Consider the following 8,953-nt stretch of genomic DNA (forward strand, 5'->3'; position numbering starts at 1 on the left):
ACATATATATACCACTTTCAGATCAGATCATCTCAATGCCAAGAAAGTATCTTAGCTCTCCTAAATCCTTCATATGAAATTGCATGTCAAGATTTTTTTTTAGCTTCCTTATTTCATCCATAGAATCACCTCCAATGATTAAGTCACGACATATATCAAGATAACAACAATGCAATCATTTATCTTCTTTACATACAGTGATGGATCAACTTTTGACATTTTGAAGGCAATCTTTTTCAGAGATTCTAAAAGTTCTTTATGCCATGCTCTCGATGCTTGTTTCAGTCCATAGAGAGCCTTTTTCAAGATGCTTCTTATCTTCAAAACTTGGTGGTTGACACATATACACTTCTTCTTCCAAGTTACCATGTAAAAAAGCATTTTGTACATCCATATGGTGCAAAACCCATCTTTTGGCTGCACTCACAGCAAGTAGTGTTCTCAAGGTTGCCATTTTTGCAACCAGTGCAAATGTTTCATCATAATCAATTCCTTGTATCTGGGCATATCCCTTTGCAACAAGTCTTGCTTTATGTCTACTAACATTTCCATTTGAATCATGCTTTGTTTTGTAGACCCATTTGCAACCTACAACATTTTTTTTCTTTCGGTAACTTCACCAAATCCCATGTTCTGTTTTCAGCCAATGCATCTATTTCTTCTTGTATTGCATTCACCCATTTCTTATCAGATTTTGCTTCATCAAAACTATTTGTACCACTTTAGACATGTATGCATAATGCATAGCCATGTATGTATCATAACCAAATCTTTCAACAATCTTTTTCTCTCTATATGATCTTCTCAGTTTCTGATTTGCATCTTTCATTGCCTTTTCCATACCAGGGATTTTCAAGGCTCCTATACCAAGCTCATCATCCAATGATGTATATGAATCTACATCTTCCATGTTTCTAGATCCATCATCAAGCATTTCATATTCTGGCATCTTCTGTTTTCCCTTTCTATCATCATATTTTTTGTGTCTTGCATTTTTTCCACTCCAAGCATTAGATTCAGATTTACTACCTGAGCTTTTAAATGGTCTAGTACATGCTATCGATGTTGAACTTTGCTGTCCAACATTGCTTCCATTTCCATGGCAATCTCTTCCATTTTCAGATTTTTCTCTGTCTTCATTTTCAGAGTCTTCATTAGTTTTTACATTTCCTTTTGGGCTGTACCAGCTACCCAACTCATCAAATATTACATCAAGGCTTACTACAATCTTTTTTGTTAATGGGTTATAACATCTATACCCTTTTTGCTCCTCTGAATATCCAACAAAAACACATTTTCAGCTTTTCGATCAAGCTTACTTCTCACTTCAGCAGGTACATGGACATAAGCAAGGCATCCAAACACTTTTAAGTGTCCTAAACTAGGTTTCCTTCCATAGAAACATTCTTCAAGAGTTACTTCATGTACTTCAGATGTTATACATCTATTTAGAATAAAGTTTGTTGTGTTTACAACTTCTGCCCAGTAATACAATGACATATTTTTCCAGTCATCATGGCTCTTGCTATGTTCACCAAAGTTCTGTTTTTTTCTCTCAGCAACTCCATTTTGGTGTGGAGTATATCTACATGTGAACTCTCTCCTTATCCCTTGATTGCATAGTAAATCAGAAAATTCATTTGAGAAATATTCTCCTCCATCAGATCTTAAACATTTTATTCTAGTCCCGACTTGCTTTTCTACCATGCATTTAAACTTACGAAAACAATCAAATACTTCAGTTTTCTCTTTCATGAAGTAAACCCATGTTTTCCTTGAGCAATAATCAATAAATGTTACATAAAACCTACATCCACTAATTGATGCATTTTTTGTTGGTCCCCATACATTTGTATGTACCAAATCCAACAAATTTTTGCTTACATGTCTTTCATGAGGGAAAGGCAACCTATTTTGCTTTCCATATTGACATGCTTCACATATTTTGCTCATCTCACAATCTTTTAACTTAGGCAATCCAGCCACAACATTTTTCCTCAACATATTTTTCAAAGTTTGCATACTTATGTGACCGATTCTTTTATGCCACATCTCTACATCTAAGATTACACTCATTCCTTCTGCAAACATGGTTGTAATCTTTTTAGGCATATCCACATCTAACACAAACATCCTTCCTTGTCGTTTTCCTTTTGCAATAAGCTTTCCATGTTTCTCTATAAAGCATCCACTTTGCTTAAACTTAACTTGCATTCCTTGCTCGACTATCTATTCAACAGAAATCAGATTTTTTGGAAGGTTTGGCACATGCATAACATTCAACATATATTTCGTTTTTCGTTTTTCCTCCCACAATGGGATATCTCCAACATGCTCGATTGTATGAGTGGTGTTATCACCTGTTTGTACATAACCTGGAATTTCTAGTTCTCTTAAACTTTCAAACCAATTTGCATGTCCTGTCATATGATTAGATGCCCCAAAATCTACATACCACATAAAATCTTCATTACATCTCTGTGAACATTCACCCATTGTTGTTGTTTCATGTTGCATCACAAATGCACCATCTTTATCACAGTCTTCACTGGTTGAAGCATAATTATTTTGATGTCTCGTCCCTCTTTTTTCATCATTTTGCTTTTTATAGCATTCAACCTGTGTATGGCTTGGTTTTCCACAATACCAACATCCATCATCATTCAAATAAGTTTGCTTACCTCTTCCTCGATTGCTCCCCTTTCCTTTGATGTTGTTTTTGTGCGGAAAAATAGCGCTCGGCCACAACCGAGTCTTAAACAACGAATGGAAGAAAACAAACTAACAACTAGATGACACAAGATGTTTACATGGAAACCCTAAATGGGAAAAACCACGGGAGCCCACTGACTCCAACTATCATTATGAGGGGAGGAATACAATGTGAGACTCAGAGGCAACGACCTCGAGCTCTATGTCTTCGCCAACCGACGATTAAAACAGAAAACTCGTTCTGTGTCTCTCCCTCTCACTCAGTCACTGTGTACATGTTCTATCAACAACTCTCATCACACATAAAGTGATTGCCCTAAGTCATATTTATACTTATATGAGTTTAGGGCTATTTAAAAATATAGCCTCGATGGGCTCACTATGAAACATATTTATACATATGTTCAAACCGGATCCATCCGGAAGCCTTCCGGATCCGGTTCTTTCATCCGACTCCTCTAGTTCTCATCCGGATCCCATCCGGAGGGACCGAATTCCCAACAAACTCCCCCTTCACTCCGGCATGGGATTTCTCGTTAATCCGATCTATCTTCGCCACGCGTCCAGCTTGTCGGTTGACAGCACCTTGGTCAGCATATCCGATATGTTCTCCTTCGTGTGGATCTTCGTCAGCACGAAGTCTTGATCTTCTACTCTCTCCCGGATCCAGTGATACCCTCTGATAGATGTGCTTTCTTTCGGGAATGGTGGGCCACATTCTTCACAAGGTGGATGACACTTTGACTGTCGAAGTAGAGCCGGTATTCCTCCTGTCGGATCCCTAGCTCTCCGATGAAATTCTTCATCCAGATTATCTCCTTGCTGGCTTCCACAGTTGCCATGTACTCCGCTTCCGTTGTTGATAGTGCAACGGACTTCTGCAGCCTCGACTGCCATGATACAGCTCCCCCTGCATAAGTCATGACATATCCGGATGTAGACCGGCTAGTATTCGCATCAGCCAACATATCCGAATCCGTGAATCCGTCAAGTTGGGGTTTACCAGAGCCAAACTGGAGGCACATACTCGAGGTGCCTTTCAAGTACCGGAGTATCCACTTGACCGCGTTCCAATGCTCTCTTCCGGGATTGCTCATGAAACGGCTAACTATTCCGACAACATACACATTATCCGTCCGGGTGCACACCATTGCGTACATTAAGCTTCTGACGATAGAGGCATATGGTATCTTTGTCATATTTGACTTATCTGCCTTTGTCATATTGGAATTTCCGGACAATATTCGACTTTTCCGGACAACTTGCAATTTGCCGGAAGTGTCGATCTGACCGGTTTTGCCACCTACATGTTGAACCGTTGAAGCACCTTTGTCACGTACTTTTCTTGTTACAACCACAACAGCTTCTTCGACCGGTCCCGGATGATGTGCATCCCCAAAATCTGTCTTGCCAGACCCAAATCTTTCATTGAGAAGGTCCAGTTCAGAGCCTTCTTCAGCATTTGGATCTTGACTTGGTCTCGTCCAACGATCAACATATCATCCACATATAGTAGGAGTATCAAGAAGTCGCCTCCGACAAATTTCTTCACAAACACGAAGTGGTCAACTTGTGTCTTGTGGTACCCTCGGTCGGTCATGAAGGAGTCGAACTTCCGGTACCATTGCCGGGGGCTTGCTTCAATCCGTATAATCTTTTCTTTAACTGGCATACCAGGTGCTCCTTCCCTTTCCTCTCAAATCCTTCCGGTTGATGCATGTCGATCTCTTCTTCGAGGTCGCCATGTAGGAATGTCGTCTTGATGTCCAATTGCTCTACTTCGAGGTCCATGCTTGCCGTTATGCTCAATACCGTCCGGATGGATGTCATCTTTACTACCGGGGCGAAGATCTCGTCGAAATCCACTCCTTTCTTCTGTTGGAACCCCTTCACCAGGATCCAGGCTTTGTACCTTGGGGGATTTCCGGCATCTCCCGGTTTCAGCTTGTACACCCACTTGTTCCGGAGCGCCCTCTTTCCTTTCGACAACTCCATCAGTTCGTATGTGTGGTTCTCATGCAGGGAATCCATCTCGTCCTGCATGGCACTCAACCACTTGCGGTTGTGGGTGTCTTTCTTCGCTTCTTCGAAGCTTTGCAGCTCCCCCTCATTGGTCAGCAATACGTGCTCTACATCTGGAAATCTCCGGGGGGCTCTTCTCTCCCTGAGAAGGTATCTCCGTCTTTGGTCTTCGGTAACCAGTTCCTTCGTCTGTTCCTCATCCTCATCCGATTCGGGATCTTGTTCGGTTCCAGTGTCTTCTTCTTTTTCTTCTTCTTCAGTCGGTTCGGTTTCTTGTCCAAATCCGGTCGGTTCGTCGAGTGTCATCCGGTTACTGACTACCATCTGGTTTTCAACCGGGCAAGTCCTTGTGCCCTCAAGGCGGTTTTCATTGGATGATCCAGAGTTCATCACCTTCTTCTCCGACTCCCAGTCGGCAATGGTCCTGTCTTCCATGAAGACTATCTCCCGACTCTGGAACACCTTCTTGTCGACCAGATCCCACACCCAGTAACCGAACTCTTGTCTTGCAACATGCACATATGCGAGACACCTGAACACATTTAGATGCAGGTAAGACACGTCTTTACCGGTCCATATTCTCTGTGGTGTGTCTCCGTCCAAGCGTGCTGAGGGTGATCTGTTTATCACATATGTCGTCGTCATAAGTGCCTCAACCCAAAACGTCTTGGGTAGCTTTGCATGTGCCAACATGCTCTGGACTCTCTCCATCACGGTTCGGTTCATACGTTCTGTTGTAGAACGGTGCTCGGCCACAACCGTGGAATAGGATTAACTCACAGGAAACAGGAAATACAAAATGCACGAAGACAATAGAGAGAAGGGTACATTGGATGTTTTACGTGGAAAACCCTAAATGGGAAAAACCACGGGAGTCCTCAAACTCCAACTAGCACTTCAAACAGAGATGTACAATGGTGAAGGTACAAGGCAACAACCTTGAGCTCACTATCTTCGCCACAGGCGGCGGTAATACACAGAGGCAGCGGCCTCTTCGTCTCTCTCTCTCTCTCTCTCTCTCTCGGCTGCTCTCTTCAATTGCCTCTAAGTAAAACAGAAAAATATGAGCAACAACATAAAACTGTTTGCCCTAAGTCATATCTATACACATATGACTTTCGGGCTATTTACAAATATAGCCTCAAGGGCCCTTGGCAAACATATTCACAAATATGTCCCCGCATCCGGATCTCTCTCCGGGTACATTCGTCATCCGGCTCCGTAACCGGGGTCTTCATCATCCGGCTCCGTAGCCGGGATCTTCATCATCCGGCTCCGTAGCCGGGCTCTTCATCATCCGGCTCCGTAGCCGGGGTCTTCATCATCCGGCTCCGTAGCCGGGGTCTTCATCATTCGGGTCTTCATTCCCGATTCCCGAACATCCGACCATCCCATCCGGAGGGACCGTAATCCCAACAAACTCCCCCTTCACTTCGGCATGGGATGTCTTACCAGTCCGACCCTCTTCCGGCACGCTTCCAGCTTGTCGGGTGTGAGCACTTTGGTCAGCATATCTGACCCGTTCTCGTCCGTGTGGATCTTCATCAGCACGAACTCCTGGTCTTCTATCCTTTCCCGGATCCAGTGATATCTTTGCTGGATGTGCTTCGTCCGGGAGTGATAGGCTGCATTCTTCGCAAGGTGGATGGCACTCTGACTGTCGCAGTAGAGTCGGTACTCCTCCTGCCGGATACCGAGCTCTCTAATGAAGTCCTTCATCCATATCATTTCCTTGCCGGCTTCAACAGCCGCCATGTACTCTGCCTCCGTGGTTGACAATGCAACCGTCTTCTGCAGCCTCGACTGCCACGAGACAGCTCCCCCTGCATACGTCATCATATACCCTGATGTGGACCGGCTGGTATCTGCATCAGCCGACATATCCGAATCGGTAAAGCCGTCGAGTTCGGGCTTACCGGAACCGAATCGGAGGCACACGTTTGCCGTGCCCTTCAGGTATCAGAGTATCCACTTGGCCGCGTTCCAGTGCTCTTTGCCGGGATTGCTCATGTACCTGCTCACCACTCCGACTGCATATCCTATGTCTGGTCGTGTACACACCATTGCGTACATCAAGCTTCCGACGGCAGAGGCATATGGTACTTTCATCATGTCCTCCTTCTCAGCCTTTGTCTTGGGGCTTTGCTTGCTGGACAACTTGCAGTTTACCGGGAGGGTTGACCCGACCGGTCTTGCTTCCGACATGTTGAACCGGTGAAGCACCTTTGTCACGTACTTCTCCTGTGACAGCCACAACTGCTTCTTCTTCCGGTCCCGGATGATGTGCATCCCTAGTATTTTCCTCGCCGGCCCCAGGTCCTTCATTGAGAAGGTTCGGTGAAGCTCTTTCTTCAGCGTCCGTATCTTGACCTGGTCCTGTCCGACGATCAACATGTCGTCCACGTATAGGAGGAGTATTAGAAAGTCTCCTCCTTCGAACTTCTTCACAAACACGCAGTGATCGGACTGCGTTTTGTGGTACCCTTCGTTGGTCATGAAGGAGTCGAACTTCCGGTACCATTGCCGGGGAGCCTGCTTCAGTCCGTAAAGGCTCTTCTTCAACCAGCATACCAGGTGCTCCTTCCCTTTCTTCTCGAATCCTTCCGGTTGTTGCATGTAGATCTCTTCTTCGAGGTCACCGTGAAGGAATGCCGTCTTCACGTCCATCTGTTCTACCTCGAGGTCCATGCTTGCCGCTATGCTCAGCACCGTCCGAATGGAGGTCATCTTCACTACCGGGGCAAATATCTCGTCGAAATCGACGCCCTTCTTCTGCTGGAACCCCTTCACCACGATCCTGGCTTTGTATCTCGGGGGTTTTCCGGCATCTCCCGGTTTTAGCTTGAACACCCACTTGTTCCGAAGTGCCCGCTTTCCTTTCGGCAACTCCACAAGTTCATATGTGTGGTTCTCATGCAGGGAATCCATCTCCTCCTGCATGGCACTTAACCACCTGCGGCTATGCGTGTCAAGCTTTGCTTCTTCAAAACTCTCCGGCTCCCCCTCGTCGGTTAGCAGCACGTGCTCTGGTTCCGGAAATCTCCGGGGGGCCCTTCTCTCTCTTAGAGGATATCTCCGTTCCGGAGCTTCGGTAACCGGCCCTTCCGTTTCCTCTTCATCTGAATCCACTTCGGGATCGGGGCCAGTTCCGGTATCAGTTTCATCTTCCTCGGCCGGTTCTGTTTCTTCACCGTCTTCGGCCGGATCCTCGAGTGCTAACCGGTCCCTTGCCGGTCGGGACTGCTCTTCGTAGAGTTGATTCTCACCGGTCGACTTGGAGCTCTTCATCTTCTTCTCCGACTCCCAGTCGGCGAGTGTCTTGTCCTCCATGAAGATGATGTCTCGACTCCTGAATATCTTCTTGTCGACCGGGTCCCATACTCGGTAGCCGAACTCGTCGTCGCCGTAACCGAGGAATATGCATGGCCGGGTCTTTGGATCTAGCTTTCCTCTTCGGTCCTTTGCCACATGCACATATGCGAGACACTCGAACACCTTCAGATGCCGGTAGGATACTTCCCTACCGGTCCACACTCTCTGCGGCGTGTCTCCGTCCAAAGGTACTGAGGGTGATCTGTTTATCACGTATGTCGCCGTCGACATTGCCTCAGCCCAAAACCCCTTGGGTAATTTCGCATGCGCCAGCATACTCCGGACGCTCTCCATTATGGTCCGGTTCATCCTCTCGGCCAACCCGTTCAGTTCCGGCGTCTTCGGCACAGTAAACTCAAGCCGGATTCCCTTCGAGCGACAGTACTCCGCGAACTGCCCCCGGTATTCCCCTCCGTTATCCGCTCGCATCGCTTTCAGCTTCTTGCCGGATTCCCTTTCCACTCTCGCGTGGAGTTCTTTGAAGACGCACAACACTTGGTCCTTTGTCTTCAACGGTGCCGTCCACAGCTTCCGGCTGTGGTCATCAATGAATGTCACGAAGTACTGGGCTCCGCCATGTGACTTCGTTTCTACTTGACACACGTCAGTGTGCACCAACTCCAATGGTGCGCTACGTCTCGTCGGTGGCCTTGAGTGGAAGGAGGCTCGGTTCTGCTTACCGGCCAGGCAATCGGTGCACTTCTCCAGATGCACATGCTTCACTGGAATAAGGTTGTCTTCTGCAAGCCTCTTTATCCCCTTCTCGCTCATGTGGCACAGTCTCTTGTGCCACAGCTCACCGGCAGTGTCAGCTGCCACGTTCAGCTCCTCCGGACATAGCCGGGAA

This window comes from Azolla caroliniana, unplaced genomic scaffold (genome assembly GCF_043228905.1).
Source record: "Azolla caroliniana isolate FFs.n. ecotype wild unplaced genomic scaffold, voAzoCaro1.0.p SCAF_15, whole genome shotgun sequence".
Lineage (NCBI taxonomy): Eukaryota > Viridiplantae > Streptophyta > Polypodiopsida > Salviniales > Salviniaceae > Azolla > Azolla caroliniana.